This window comes from Oncorhynchus mykiss, unplaced genomic scaffold (assembly GCF_013265735.2).
Source record: "Oncorhynchus mykiss isolate Arlee unplaced genomic scaffold, USDA_OmykA_1.1 un_scaffold_234, whole genome shotgun sequence".
NCBI lineage: Eukaryota > Metazoa > Chordata > Actinopteri > Salmoniformes > Salmonidae > Oncorhynchus > Oncorhynchus mykiss.
Genome location: NW_023493700.1, coordinates 452,750 through 468,314, shown reverse-complemented (window position 1 = coordinate 468,314; position 15,565 = coordinate 452,750). Strand labels below are relative to the sequence as shown.

Here is a 15,565-nt window from a genome sequence, read left to right as displayed (position 1 = left end):
GGTAGTGGGATCGATGCCTGCATTCTCCAAAAGCAAATTCTTTAATGGATCCAAGAAAACTACAGTTCACACTTCATGCAGCCTTGTCTTACGACAACCTACTGTCATGTCAACAATGACAAGAAACTGTCATGTAACAATGACAAGAAACTCTCATGTAACACTGATGTCACAATGTCAGATGAAAAAGAAAGACATGACTTACTTTCAGAGGAGCAGCGTATCACACACTCTAACCAACTGAGCTAACCGGCCGCTGGCTACAGAGCACAATTGTTGAGATGCACCGAGCCTCTGCAAGTGCTGGAGCACAAACTAACAAGTCCACCAACAGCATAGCCTGACAAGACTGGACACTCTTGGTTGCTCCTTGTGGCAATTACAAACAGCTGGGGAATTTGATCAATTGGTATTGTGTTTGCTTAGCATGCTATAGGTAGTGGGATCGATTCCCGCAATCCCCAAAAACATTTTTTTTTGTGGATCCAAGAAAGCCCCACTTCACACTTCATGCAGCCTTGTCTTACGACAACCTACTGTCATGTAACAATGACAAGCAACTTTCCTGTAACACTGATGTCAAAATGTCAGATGAAAAAGCAAGAAATTACTTACTTTCAGAGGAGCAGCGTAGCACACACCATTGAGGCCCACAAACAAAGCTGTGGATAGTTTCCTTGAAGCCAGAGCATGAAGAAAGAACAAATACAAATGCCGAAACAGGGACCTTTAGATCTTCAGTCTAACGCTCTCCCAACTGAGCTATTTCGGCAATTCACTAATTTTAATTCTGTGGCACCCTTGACAATTCACATGCATGTGACTCACAATTTTGACACTCAAAATGTACATCATAGCCAATATGGGGATCGAACCCATGACCTTGGAGTTATTAGCAGCACACTCTAACCAACTCAGCTAACTGGCCATTTGCTATTTTGCTCAATTGTTGAAATGCACCGAGCCTCTGCAAGTGCTGGCACGTAAACAAACAAGTCCACCAACAGCATAGCCTGACAAGACTGGACCTTCTAGGTTGCTTCTTGCGGAAATTCCAAACGGCTGGGGAATTAGCTCAAATGCTTTGCATGCGTGAGGTAGTGGGATCGATGCCTGCATTCTCCAAAAGCAAATTCTTTAATGGATCCAAGAAAACTACAGTTCACACTTCATGCAGCCTTGTCTTACGACAACCTACTGTCATGTAAACAATGACAAGAAACTTTCCTGTAACACTTATGTCAAAATGTCAGATGAAAAAGCAAGAAATTACTTACTTTCAGAGGAGCAGCGTAGCACACACCATTGAGGCCCACAAACAAAGCTGTGGATAGTTTCCTTGAAGCCAGATCATGAAGAACGAACAAATACAGATGCCGAAACCCGGGATCGAACCAGAGACCTTTAGATCTTCAGTCTAACACTCTCCCAACTGAGCTATTTCAGCAATTCACTAATTTTAATTCTGTGGCACCCTTGACAATTCACATGCATGTGACTCACAATTTTGACACTCAAAATGTACATCATAGCCAATATGGGGATCGAACCCATGACCTTGGCATTATTAGCACCACACTCTAACCAACTCAGCTAACCGGCCATTTGCTATTTTGCTCAATTGTTGAAATGCACCGAGCCTCTGCAAGTGCTGGCACGTAAACAAACAAGTACACCAACAGCATAGCCTGACAAGACTGGACCCTCTAGGTTGCTTCTTGCGGAAATTCCAAACGGCTGGGGAATTAGCTCAAATGCTTTGCATGCGTGAGGTAGTGGGATCGATGCCTGCATTCTCCAAAAGCAAATTCTTTAATGGATCCAAGAAAACTACAGTTCACACTTCATGCAGCCTTGTCTTACGACAACCTACTGTCATGTCAACAATGACAAGAAACTGTCATGTAACAATGACAAGAAACTCTCATGTAACACTGATGTCACAATGTCAGATGAAAAAGAAAGACATGACTTACTTTCAGAGGAGCAGCGTATCACACACTCTAACCAACTGAGCTAACCGGCCGCTGGCTACAGAGCACAATTGTTGAGATACACCGCGCCTCTGGAAGTGCTGGAGCGCAAACTAACAAGTCCACCAACAGCATAGCCAGACAAAAATGGACACTCTTGGTTGCTCCTTGTGGCAATTCCAAACAGCTGGGGAATTTGATCAATTGGTATTGTGTTTGCTTAGCATGCTATAGGTAGTGGGATCGATTCCCGCAATCCCCAAAATCATTTTTTTTTGAGGATCCAAGAAAGCCCCAGTTCACACTTCATGCAGCCTTGTCTTACGACAACCTACTGTCATGTAACAATGACAAGCAACTTTCCTATAACACTGATGTCAAAATGTCAGATGAAAAAGCAAGAAATTACTTACTTTCAGAGGAGCAGCGTAGCACACACCATTGAGGCCCACAAACAAAGCTGTGGATAGTTTCCTTGAAGCCAGAGCATGAAGAAATAACAAATACAAATGCCGAAACCCGGGATCGAACCAGGGACCTTTAGATCTTCAGTCTAACGCTCTCCCAACTGAGCTATTTCGGCAATTCACTAATTTTAATTCTGTGGCACCCTTGACAATTCACACGCATGTGACTCACAATTTTGACACTCAAAATGTACATCATAGCCAATATGAGGATCGAACCCATGACCTTGGGGTTATTAGCACCACACTCTAACAAACTGAGCTAACATGCCACTAGCTATTGCGTGCAATTTTTGAGATACACCGAGCCTCTGGAAGTGCTGGAGCGCAAACTAACAAGTCCACCAACAGCATAGCCAGACAAAAATGGACACTCTTGGTTGCTCCTTGTGGCAATTCCAAACAGCTGGGGAATTTGATCAATTGGTATTGTGTTTGCTTAGCATGCTATAGGTAGTGGGATCGATGCCCGCATTCCACAAAAACAATTTTTTTTGTGGATCCAAGAAAGCTCCAGTTCACACTTCATGCAGCCTTGTCTTACAACAACCTACAGTCATGTAACGATGACAAGCAACTTTCCTGTAACACTGATGTCAAAATGTCAGATGAAAAAGCAAGAAATTACTTACAGAGGAGCAGCGTAGCACACACCATTGAGGCCCACAAACAAAGCTGTGGATACTTTCCTTGAAGCCAGAACAATTACAAATGCCGAAACCCGGGAACGAACCAGGGACCTTTAGATCTTCAGTCTAACGCTCTCCCAACTGAGCTATTTCGGCAATTCACTAATTTTAATTCTGTGGCACCCTTGACAATTCACATGCATGTGACTCACAATTTTGACACTCAAAATGTACATCATAGCCAATATGGGGATCGAACCCATGACCTTGGCGTTTTTAGCACCACACTCTAACCAACTCAGCTAACCGGCCATTTGCTATTTTGCTCAATTGTTGAAATGCACCGAGCCTCTGCAAGTGCTGGCACGTAAACAAACAAGTACACCAACAGCATAGCCTGACAAGACTGGACCCTCTAGGTTGCTTCTTGCGGAAATTCCAAACGGCTGGGGAATTAGCTCAAATGCTTTGCATGCGTGAGGTAGTGGGATCGATGCCTGCATTCTCCAAAAGCAAATTCTTTCATGGATCCAAGAAAACTCCAGTTCACACTTCATGCAGCCTTGTCTTACGACAACCTACAGTCATGTAAACAATGACAAGAAACTGTCATGTAACAATGACAAGAAACTCTCATGTAACACTGATGTCACAATGTCAGATGAAAAAGAAAGACATTACTTACTTTCAGAGGAGCAGCGTATCACACACTCTAACCAACTGAGCTAACCGGCCGCTGGCTACAGAGCACAATTGTTGAGATGCACCGAGCCTCTGCAAGTGCTGGAGCACAAACTAACAAGTCCACCAACAGCATAGCCTGACAAGACTGGACACTCTTGGTTGCTCCTTGTGGCAATTCCAAACAGCTGGGGAATTTGATCAATTGGTATTGTGTTTGCTTAGCATGCTATAGGTAGTGGGATCGATTCCCGCAATCCCCAAAAACATTTTTTTTTGTGCATCCAAGAAAGCCCCACTTCACACTTCATGCAGCCTTGTCTTACGACAACCTACTGTCATGTAACAATGACAAGCAACTTTCCTGTAACACTGATGTCAAAATGTCAGATGAAAAAGCAAGAAATTACTTACTTTCAGAGGAGCAGCGTAGCACAGCATGAAGAAAGAACAAATACAAATGCCGAAACAGGGACCTTTAGATCTTCAGTCTAACGCTCTCCCAACTGAGCTATTTCTGCAATTCACTAATTTTAATTCTGTGGCACCCTTGACAATTCACATGCATGTGACTCACAATTTTGACACTCAAAATGTACATCATAGCCAATATGGGGATCGAACCCATGACCTTGGCGTTATTAGCACCACACTCTAACCAACTCAGCTAACCGGCCATTTGCTATTTTGCTCAATTGTTGAAATGCACCGAGCCTCTGCAAGTGCTGGCACGTAAACAAACAAGTCCACCAACAGCATAGCCTGACAAGACTGGACCCTCTAGGTTGCTTCTTGCGGAAATTCCAAACGGCTGGGGAATTAGCTCAAATGCTTTGCATGCGTGAGGTAGTGGGATCGATGCCTGCATTCTCCAAAAGCAAATTCTTTCATGGATCCAAGAAAACTCCAGTTCACACTTCATGCAGCCTTGTCTTACGACAACCTACTGTCATGTAAACAATGACAAGAAACTTTCCTGTAACACTGATGTCAAAATGTCAGATGAAAAAGCAAGAAATTACTTACTTTCAGAGGAGCAGCGTAGCACACACCATTGAGGCCCACAAACAAAGCTGTGTATAGTTTCCTTGAAGCCAGAGCATAAAGAAAGAACAAATACAAATGCCAAAACCCCAGATCTAACCAGGGACCTTTAGATCTTCAGTCTAATGCTCTCCCAAATGAGCTATTTCGGCAATTCACCAAACTTAATTCTGTGGCACCCTTTACAATTCACAAGCATGTGACTCACAATTTTGACACTCAAAATGTACATCATAGTCAGTACAGGGATCGAACCCATGACCTTGGCGTTATTAGCACCACACTCTAACAAACTGAGCTAACATGCCACTAGCTATTGCGTGCAATTTTTGAGATACACCGAGCCTCTGGAAGTGCTGGAGCGCAAACTAACAAGTCCACCAACAGCATAGCCAGACAAAAATGGACACTCTTGGTTGCTCCTTGTGGCAATTCCAAACAGCTGGGGAATTTGATCAATTGGTATTGTGTTTGCTTAGCATGCTATAGGTAGTGGGATCGATGCCCGCATTCCACAAAAACAATTTTTTTTGTGGATCCAAGAAAGCTCCAGTTCACACTTCATGCAGCCTTGTCTTACAACAACCTACAGTCATGTAACGATGACAAGCAACTTTCCTGTAACACTGATGTCAAAATGTCAGATGAAAAAGCAAGAAATTACTTACAGAGGAGCAGCGTAGCACACACCATTGAGGCCCACAAACAAAGCTGTGGATACTTTCCTTGAAGCCAGAACAATTACAAATGCCGAAACCCGGGAACGAACCAGGGACCTTTAGATCTTCAGTCTAACGCTCTCCCAACTGAGCTATTTCGGCAATTCACTAATTTTAATTCTGTGGCACCCTTGACAATTCACATGCATGTGACTCACAATTTTGTCACTCAAAATGTACATCATAGCCAATATGGGGATCGAACCCATGACCTTGGAGTTTTTAGCAACACACTCTAACCAACTCAGCTAACCGGCCATTTGCTATTTTGCTCAATTGTTGAAATGCACCGAGCCTCTGCAAGTGCTGGCACGTAAACAAACAAGTCCACCAACAGCATAGCCTGACAAGACTGGACCCTCTAGGTTGCTTCTTGCGGAAATTCCAAACGGCTGGGGAATTAGCTCAAATGCTTTGCATGCGTGAGGTAGTGGGATCGATGCCTGCATTCTCCAAAAGCAAATTCTTTCATGGATCCAAGAAAACTCCAGTTCACACTTCATGCAGCCTTGTCTTACGACAACCTACTGTCATGTCAACAATGACAAGAAACTGTCATGTAACAATGACAAGAAACTCTCATGTAACACTGATGTCACAATGTCAGATGAAAAAGAAAGACATGACTTACTTTCAGAGGAGCAGCGTATCACACACTCTAACCAACTGAGCTAACCGGCCGCTGGCTACAGAGCACAATTGTTGAGATGCACCGAGCCTCTGCAAGTGCTGGAGCACAAACTAACAAGTCCACCAACAGCATAGCCTGACAAGACTGGACACTCTTGGTTGCTCCTTGTGGCAATTACAAACAGCTGGGGAATTTGATCAATTGGTATTGTGTTTGCATAGCATGCTATAGGTAGTGGGATCGATTCCCGCAATCCCCAAAATCATTTTTTTTTGAGGATCCAAGAAAGCCCCAGTTCACACTTCATGCAGCCTTGTCTTACGACAACCTACTGTCATGTAACAATGACAAGCAACTTTCCTGTAACACTGATGTCAAAATGTCAGATGAAAAAGCAAGAAATTACTTACTTTCAGAGGAGCAGCGTAGCACACACCATTGAGGCCCACAAACAAAGCTGTGGATAGTTTCCTTGAAGCCAGAGCATGAAGAAAGAACAAATACAAATGCCGAAACAGGGACCTTTAGATCTTCAGTCTAACGCTCTCCCAACTGAGCTATTTCGGCAATTCACTAATTTTAATTCTGTGGCACCCTTGACAATTCACATGCATGTGACTCACAATTTTGACACTCAAAATGTACATCATAGCCAATATTGGGATCGAACCCATGACCTTGGCATTATTAGCACCACACTCTAACCAACTCAGCTAACCGGCCATTTGCTATTTTGCTCAATTGTTGAAATGCACCGAGCCTCTGCAAGTGCTGGCACGTAAACAAACAAGTACACCAACAGCATAGCCTGACAAGACTGGACCCTCTAGGTTGCTTCTTGCGGAAATTCCAAACGGCTGGGGAATTAGCTCAAATGCTTTGCATGCGTGAGGTAGTGGGATCGATGCCTGCATTCTCCAAAAGCAAATTCTTTCATGGATCCAAGAAAACTACAGTTCACACTTCATGCAGCCTTGTCTTACGACAACCTACTGTCATGTAAACAATGACAAGAAACTTTCCTGTAACACTGATGTCAAAATGTCAGATGAAAAAGCAAGAAATTACTTACTTTCAGAGGAGCAGCGTAGCACACACCATTGAGGCCCACAAACAAACCTGTGGATAGTTTCCTTGAAGCCAGATCATGAAGAAAGAACAAATACAGATGCCAAAACCCGGGATCGAACCAGGGACCTTTAGATCTTCAGTCTAACGCTCTCCCAACTGAGCTATTTCAGCAATTCACTAATTTTAATTCTGTGGCACCCTTGACAATTCACATGCATGTGACTCACAATTTTGACACTCAAAATGTACATCATAGCCAATATGGGGATCGAACCCATGACCTTGGCATTATTAGCACCACACTCTAACCAACTCAGCTAACCGGCCATTTGCTATTTTGCTCAATTGTTGAAATGCACCGAGCCTCTGCAAGTGCTGGCACGTAAACAAACAAGTACACCAACAGCATAGCCTGACAAGACTGGACCCTCTAGGTTGCTTCTTGCGGAAATTCCAAACGGCTGGGGAATTAGCTCAAATGCTTTGCATGCGTGAGGTAGTGGGATCGATGCCTGCATTCTCCAAAAGCAAATTCTTTCATGGATCCAAGAAAACTACAGTTCACACTTCATGCAGCCTTGTCTTACGACAACCTACTGTCATGTAAACAATGACAAGAAACTTTCCTGTAACACTGATGTCAAAATGTCAGATGAAAAAGCAAGAAATTACTTACTTTCAGAGGAGCAGCGTAGCACACACCATTGAGGCCCACAAACAAAGCTGTGGATAGTTTCCTTGAAGCCAGAGCATGAAGAAATAACAAATACAAATGCCGAAACAGGGACCTTTAGATCTTCAGTCTAACGCTCTCCCAACTGAGCTATTTCGGCAATTCACTAATTTTAATTCTGTGGCACCCTTGACAATTCACATGCATGTGACTCACAATTTTGACACTCAAAATGTACATCATAGCCAATATGGGGATCGAACCCATGACCTTGGCGTTATTAGCACCACACTCTAACCAACTCAGCTAACTGGCCATTTGCTATTTTGCTCAATTGTTGAAATGCACCGAGCCTCTGCAAGTGCTGGCACGTAAACAAACAAGTCCACCAACAGCATAGCCTGACAAGACTGGACCTTCTAGGTTGCTTCTTGCGGAAATTCCAAACGGCTGGGGAATTAGCTCAAATGCTTTGCATGCGTGAGGTAGTGGGATCGATGCCTGCATTCTCCAAAAGCAAATTCTTTCATGGATCCAAGAAAACTACAGTTCACACTTCATGCAGCCTTGTCTTACGACAACCTACTGTCATGTAAACAATGACAAGAAACTTTCCTGTAACACTGATGTCAAAATGTCAGATGAAAAAGCAAGAAATTACTTACTTTCAGAGGAGCAGCGTAGCACACACCATTGAGGCCCACAAACAAACCTGTGGATAGTTTCCTTGAAGCCAGATCATGAAGAAAGAACAAATAGAGATGCCGAAACCCGGGATCGAACCAGGGACCTTTAGATCTTCAGTCTAACGCTCTCCCAACTGAGCTATTTCAGCAATTCACTAATTTTAATTCTGTGGCACCCTTGACAATTCACATGCATGTGACTCACAATTTTGACACTCAAAATGTACATCATAGCCAATATGGGGATCGAACCCATGACCTTGGCATTATTAGCACCACACTCTAACCAACTCAGCTAACCGGCCATTTGCTATTTTGCTCAATTGTTGAAATGCACCGAGCCTCTGCAAGTGCTGGCACGTAAACAAACAAGTACACCAACAGCATAGCCTGACAAGACTGGACCCTCTAGGTTGCTTCTTGCGGAAATTCCAAACGGCTGGGGAATTAGCTCAAATGCTTTGCATGCGTGAGGTAGTGGGATCGATGCCTGCATTCTCCAAAAGCAAATTCTTTCATGGATCCAAGAAAACTACAGTTCACACTTCATGCAGCCTTGTCTTACGACAACCTACTGTCATGTAAACAATGACAAGAAACTTTCCTGTAACACTGATGTCAAAATGTCAGATGAAAAAGCAAGAAATTACTTACTTTCAGAGGAGCAGCGTAGCACACACCATTGAGGCCCACAAACAAACCTGTGGATAGTTTCCTTGAAGCCAGATCATGAAGAAAGAACAAATACAGATGCCAAAACCCGGGATCGAACCAGGGACCTTTAGATCTTCAGTCTAACGCTCTCCCAACTGAGCTATTTCAGCAATTCACTAATTTTAATTCTGTGGCACCCTTGACAATTCACATGCATGTGACTCACAATTTTGACACTCAAAATGTACATCATAGCCAATATGGGGATCGAACCCATGACCTTGGCATTATTAGCACCACACTCTAACCAACTCAGCTAACCGGCCATTTGCTATTTTGCTCAATTGTTGAAATGCACCGAGCCTCTGCAAGTGCTGGCACGTAAACAAACAAGTACACCAACAGCATAGCCTGACAAGACTGGACCCTCTAGGTTGCTTCTTGCGGAAATTCCAAACGGCTGGGGAATTAGCTCAAATGCTTTGCATGCGTGAGGTAGTGGGATCGATGCCTGCATTCTCCAAAAGCAAATTCTTTCATGGATCCAAGAAAACTACAGTTCACACTTCATGCAGCCTTGTCTTACGACAACCTACTGTCATGTAAACAATGACAAGAAACTTTCCTGTAACACTGATGTCAAAATGTCAGATGAAAAAGCAAGAAATTACTTACTTTCAGAGGAGCAGCGTAGCACACACCATTGAGGCCCACAAACAAAGCTGTGGATAGTTTCCTTGAAGCCAGAGCATGAAGAAATAACAAATACAAATGCTGAAACCCGGGATCGAACCAGGGACCTTTAGATCTTCAGTCTAACGCTCACCCAACTGAGCTATTTCGGAAATTCACTAATTTTAATTCTGTGGCACCCTTGACAATTCACACGCATGTGACTCACAATTTTGACACACAAAATGTACATCATAGCCAATATGAGGATCGAACCCATGACCTTGGGGTTATTAGCACCACACTCTAACCAACTCAGCTAACCGGCCATTTGCTATTTTGCTCAATTGTTGAAATGCACCGAGCCTCTGCAAGTGCTGGAACTTAAACAAACAAGTGCACCAACAGCATAGCCTGACAAGACTGGACCCTCTAGGTTGCTTCTTGCGGAAATTCCAAACGGCTGGGGAATTAGCTCAAATGCTTTGCATGCGTGAGGTAGTGGGATCGATGCCTGCATTCTCCAAAAGCAAATTCTTTCATGGATCCAAGAAAACTCCAGTTCACACTTCATGCAGCCTTGTCTTACGACAACCTACAGTCATGTAAACAATGACAAGAAACTGTCATGTAACAATGACAAGAAACTCTCATGTAACACTGATGTCACAATGTCAGATGAAAAAGAAAGACATTACTTACTTTCAGAGGAGCAGCGTATCACACACTCTAACCAACTGAGCTAACCGGCCGCTGGCTACAGAGCACAATTGTTGAGATGCACCGAGCCTCTGCAAGTGCTGGAGCACAAACTAACAAGTCCACCAACAGCATAGCCTGACAAGACTGGACACTCTTGGTTGCTCCTTGTGGCAATTCCAAACAGCTGGGGAATTTGATCAATTGGTATTGTGTTTGCTTAGCATGCTATAGGTAGTGGGATCGATTCCCGCAATCCCCAAAAACATTTTTTTTTGTGCATCCAAGAAAGCCCCACTTCACACTTCATGCAGCCTTGTCTTACGACAACCTACTGTCATGTAACAATGACAAGCAACTTTCCTGTAACACTGATGTCAAAATGTCAGATGAAAAAGCAAGAAATTACTTACTTTCAGAGGAGCAGCGTAGCACAGCATGAAGAAAGAACAAATACAAATGCCGAAACAGGGACCTTTAGATCTTCAGTCTAACGCTCTCCCAACTGAGCTATTTCGGCAATTCACTAATTTTAATTCTGTGGCACCCTTGACAATTCACATGCATGTGACTCACAATTTTGACACTCAAAATGTACATCATAGCCAATATGGGGATCGAACCCATGACCTTGGCGTTATTAGCACCACACTCTAACCAACTCAGCTAACCGGCCATTTGCAATTTTGCTCAATTGTTGAAATGCACCGAGCCTCTGCAAGTGCTGGCACGTAAACAAACAAGTCCACCAACAGCATAGCCTGACAAGACTGGACCCTCTAGGTTGCTTCTTGCGGAAATTCCAAACGGCTGGGGAATTAGCTCAAATGCTTTGCATGCGTGAGGTAGTGGGATCGATGCCTGCATTCTCCAAAAGCAAATTCTTTCATGGATCCAAGAAAACTCCAGTTCACACTTCATGCAGCCTTGTCTTACGACAACCTACTGTCATGTAAACAATGACAAGAAACTTTCCTGTAACACTGATGTCAAAATGTCAGATGAAAAAGCAAGAAATTACTTACTTTGAGAGGAGCAGCGTAGCACACACCATTGAGGCCCACAAACAAAGCTGTGGATAGTTTCCTTGAAGCCAGAGCATGAAGTAAGAACAAATACAAATGCCGAAACCCGGGATCGAACCAGGGACCTTTAGATCTTCAGTCTAACGCTCTCCCAACTGAGCTATTTCGGCAATTCACTAATTTTAATTCTGTGGCACCCTTGACAATTCACATGCATGTGACTCACAATTTTGACACTCAAAACTTACATCATAGCCAGTACGGGGATCGAACCCATGACCTTGGCGTTATTAGCACCACACTCTAACCAACTGAGCTAACCAGCCATTTGCGATTTTGCTCAATTGTGGCAATGCACCGAGCCTCTGCAAGTGCTGGCACGTAAACAAACAAGTCCACCAACAGCATAGCCTGACGAGACTGGACCCTCTAGGTTGCTTCTTGCGGAAATTCCAAACGGCTGGGGAATTAGCTCAAATGCTTTGCATGCGTGAGGTAGTGGGATCGATGCCTGCATTCTCCAAAAGCAAATTCTTTCATGGATCCAAGAAAACTCCAGTTCACACTTCATGCAGCCTTGTCTTACGACAACCTACTGTCATGTAAACAATGACAAGAAACTGTCATGTAACAATGACAAGAAACTCTCATGTAACACTGATGTCACAATGTCAGATGAAAAAGAAAGACATTACTTACTTTCAGAGGAGCAGCGTATCACACACTCTAACCAACTGAGCTAACCGGCCGCTGGCTACAGAGCACAATTGTTGAGATGCACCGAGCCTCTGCAAGTGCTGGAGCACAAACTAACAAGTCCACCAACAGCATAGCCTGACAAGACTGGACACTCTTGGTTGCTCCTTGTGGCAATTACAAACAGCTGGGGAATTTGATCAATTGGTATTGTGTTTGCATAGCATGCTATAGGTAGTGGGATCGATTCCCGCAATCCCCAAAATCATTTTTTTTTGAGGATCCAAGAAAGCCCCAGTTCACACTTCATGCAGCCTTGTCTTACGACAACCTACTGTCATGTAACAATGACAAGCAACTTTCCTGTAACACTGATGTCAAAATGTCAGATGAAAAAGCAAGAAATTACTTACTTTCAGAGGAGCAGCGTAGCACACACCATTGAGGCCCACAAACAAAGCTGTGGATAGTTTCCTTGAAGCCAGAGCATGAAGAAAGAACAAATACAAATGCCGAAACAGGGACCTTTAGATCTTCAGTCTAACGCTCTCCCAACTGAGCTATTTCGGCAATTCACTAATTTTAATTCTGTGGCACCCTTGACAATTCACATGCATGTGACTCACAATTTTGACACTCAAAATGTACATCATAGCCAATATGGGGATCGAACCCATGACCTTGGCATTATTAGCACCACACTCTAACCAACTCAGCTAACCGGCCATTTGCTATTTTGCTCAATTGTTGAAATGCACCGAGCCTCTGCAAGTGCTGGCACGTAAACAAACAAGTACACCAACAGCATAGCCTGACAAGACTGGACCCTCTAGGTTGCTTCTTGCGGAAATTCCAAACGGCTGGGGAATTAGCTCAAATGCTTTGCATGCGTGAGGTAGTGGGATCGATGCCTGCATTCTCCAAAAGCAAATTCTTTCATGGATCCAAGAAAACTACAGTTCACACTTCATGCAGCCTTGTCTTACGACAACCTACTGTCATGTAAACAATGACAAGAAACTTTCCTGTAACACTGATGTCAAAATGTCAGATGAAAAAGCAAGAAATTACTTACTTTCAGAGGAGCAGCGTAGCACACACCATTGAGGCCCACAAACAAACCTGTGGATAGTTTCCTTGAAGCCAGATCATGAAGAAAGAACAAATACAGATGCCAAAACCCGGGATCGAACCAGGGACCTTTAGATCTTCAGTCTAACGCTCTCCCAACTGAGCTATTTCAGCAATTCACTAATTTTAATTCTGTGGCACCCTTGACAATTCACATGCATGTGACTCACAATTTTGACACTCAAAATGTACATCATAGCCAATATGGGGATCGAACCCATGACCTTGGCATTATTAGCACCACACTCTAACCAACTCAGCTAACCGGCCATTTGCTATTTTGCTCAATTGTTGAAATGCACCGAGCCTCTGCAAGTGCTGGCACGTAAACAAACAAGTACACCAACAGCATAGCCTGACAAGACTGGACCCTCTAGGTTGCTTCTTGCGGAAATTCCAAACGGCTGGGGAATTAGCTCAAATGCTTTGCATGCGTGAGGTAGTGGGATCGATGCCTGCATTCTCCAAAAGCAAATTCTTTCATGGATCCAAGAAAACTACAGTTCACACTTCATGCAGCCTTGTCTTACGACAACCTACTGTCATGTAAACAATGACAAGAAACTTTCCTGTAACACTGATGTCAAAATGTCAGATGAAAAAGCAAGAAATTACTTACTTTCAGAGGAGCAGCGTAGCACACACCATTGAGGCCCACAAACAAAGCTGTGGATAGTTTCCTTGAAGCCAGAGCATGAAGAAATAACAAATACAAATGCCGAAACAGGGACCTTTAGATCTTCAGTCTAACGCTCTCCCAACTGAGCTATTTCGGCAATTCACTAATTTTAATTCTGTGGCACCCTTGACAATTCACATGCATGTGACTCACAATTTTGACACTCAAAATGTACATCATAGCCAATATGGGGATCGAACCCATGACCTTGGCGTTATTAGCACCACACTCTAACCAACTCAGCTAACTGGCCATTTGCTATTTTGCTCAATTGTTGAAATGCACCGAGCCTCTGCAAGTGCTGGCACGTAAACAAACAAGTCCACCAACAGCATAGCCTGACAAGACTGGACCTTCTAGGTTGCTTCTTGCGGAAATTCCAAACGGCTGGGGAATTAGCTCAAATGCTTTGCATGCGTGAGGTAGTGGGATCGATGCCTGCATTCTCCAAAAGCAAATTCTTTCATGGATCCAAGAAAACTACAGTTCACACTTCATGCAGCCTTGTCTTACGACAACCTACTGTCATGTAAACAATGACAAGAAACTTTCCTGTAACACTGATGTCAAAATGTCAGATGAAAAAGCAAGAAATTACTTACTTTCAGAGGAGCAGCGTAGCACACACCATTGAGGCCCACAAACAAACCTGTGGATAGTTTCCTTGAAGCCAGATCATGAAGAAAGAACAAATACAGATGCCGAAACCCGGGATCGAACCAGGGACCTTTAGATCTTCAGTCTAACGCTCTCCCAACTGAGCTATTTCAGCAATTCACTAATTTTAATTCTGTGGCACCCTTGACAATTCACATGCATGTGACTCACAATTTTGACACTCAAAATGTACATCATAGCCAATATGGGGATCGAACCCATGACCTTGGCATTATTAGCACCACACTCTAACCAACTCAGCTAACCGGCCATTTGTTATTTTGCTCAATTGTTGAAATGCACCGAGCCTCTGCAAGTGCTGGCACGTAAACAAACAAGTCCACCAACAGCATAGCCTGACAAGACTGGACCCTCTAGGTTGCTTCTTGCGGAAATTCCAAACGGCTGGGGAATTAGCTCAAATGCTTTGCATGCGTGAGGTAGTGGGATCGATGCCTGCATTCTCCAAAAGCAAATTCTTTCATGGATCCAAGAAAACTACAGTTCACACTTCATGCAGCCTTGTCTTACGACAACCTACTGTCATGTAAACAATGACAAGAAACTTTCCTGTAACACTGATGTCAAAATGTCAGATGAAAAAGCAAGAAATTACTTACTTTCAGAGGAGCAGCGTAGCACACACCATTGAGGCCCACAAACAAACCTGTGGATAGTTTCCTTGAAGCCAGATCATGAAGAAAGAACAAATACAGATGCCAAAACCCAGGATCGAACCAGGGACCTTTAGATCTTCAGTCTAACGCTCTCCCAACTG

At 43.5% G+C, this 15,565-nt stretch overlaps 13 non-coding genes across 13 annotated transcripts; all 13 read right to left on the bottom strand.

Moving 5' to 3' along the window:
- Positions 1 to 2,483: 2,483 nt before the first annotated feature.
- On the bottom strand, positions 2,484 to 2,556 carry trnaf-gaa. The gene has a single exon. It is a non-coding gene; the product is annotated as a tRNA-Phe (tRNA).
- A 596-nt stretch (positions 2,557 to 3,152) lies between these two features.
- Positions 3,153 to 3,225, bottom strand: trnaf-gaa. Its single transcript has one exon. It is a non-coding gene; the product is annotated as a tRNA-Phe (tRNA).
- An 82-nt stretch (positions 3,226 to 3,307) lies between these two features.
- On the bottom strand, positions 3,308 to 3,381 carry trnaf-aaa. Its single transcript has one exon. It is a non-coding gene; the product is annotated as a tRNA-Phe (tRNA).
- A 2,161-nt stretch (positions 3,382 to 5,542) lies between these two features.
- Positions 5,543 to 5,615, bottom strand: trnaf-gaa. Its single transcript has one exon. It is a non-coding gene; the product is annotated as a tRNA-Phe (tRNA).
- Positions 5,616 to 7,313: 1,698 nt separating this feature from the next.
- Positions 7,314 to 7,386, bottom strand: trnaf-gaa. The gene has a single exon. It is a non-coding gene; the product is annotated as a tRNA-Phe (tRNA).
- Positions 7,387 to 8,130: 744 nt separating this feature from the next.
- Positions 8,131 to 8,204, bottom strand: trnai-aau. Its single transcript has one exon. It is a non-coding gene; the product is annotated as a tRNA-Ile (tRNA).
- Positions 8,205 to 8,650: 446 nt separating this feature from the next.
- On the bottom strand, positions 8,651 to 8,723 carry trnaf-gaa. The gene has a single exon. It is a non-coding gene; the product is annotated as a tRNA-Phe (tRNA).
- A 602-nt stretch (positions 8,724 to 9,325) lies between these two features.
- Positions 9,326 to 9,398, bottom strand: trnaf-gaa. The gene has a single exon. It is a non-coding gene; the product is annotated as a tRNA-Phe (tRNA).
- A 2,323-nt stretch (positions 9,399 to 11,721) lies between these two features.
- On the bottom strand, positions 11,722 to 11,794 carry trnaf-gaa. Its single transcript has one exon. It is a non-coding gene; the product is annotated as a tRNA-Phe (tRNA).
- An 82-nt stretch (positions 11,795 to 11,876) lies between these two features.
- Positions 11,877 to 11,950, bottom strand: trnai-aau. The gene has a single exon. It is a non-coding gene; the product is annotated as a tRNA-Ile (tRNA).
- Positions 11,951 to 13,492: 1,542 nt separating this feature from the next.
- On the bottom strand, positions 13,493 to 13,565 carry trnaf-gaa. The gene has a single exon. It is a non-coding gene; the product is annotated as a tRNA-Phe (tRNA).
- Positions 13,566 to 14,309: 744 nt separating this feature from the next.
- On the bottom strand, positions 14,310 to 14,383 carry trnai-aau. Its single transcript has one exon. It is a non-coding gene; the product is annotated as a tRNA-Ile (tRNA).
- Positions 14,384 to 14,829: 446 nt separating this feature from the next.
- On the bottom strand, positions 14,830 to 14,902 carry trnaf-gaa. Its single transcript has one exon. It is a non-coding gene; the product is annotated as a tRNA-Phe (tRNA).
- Positions 14,903 to 15,565: the final 663 nt, after the last annotated feature.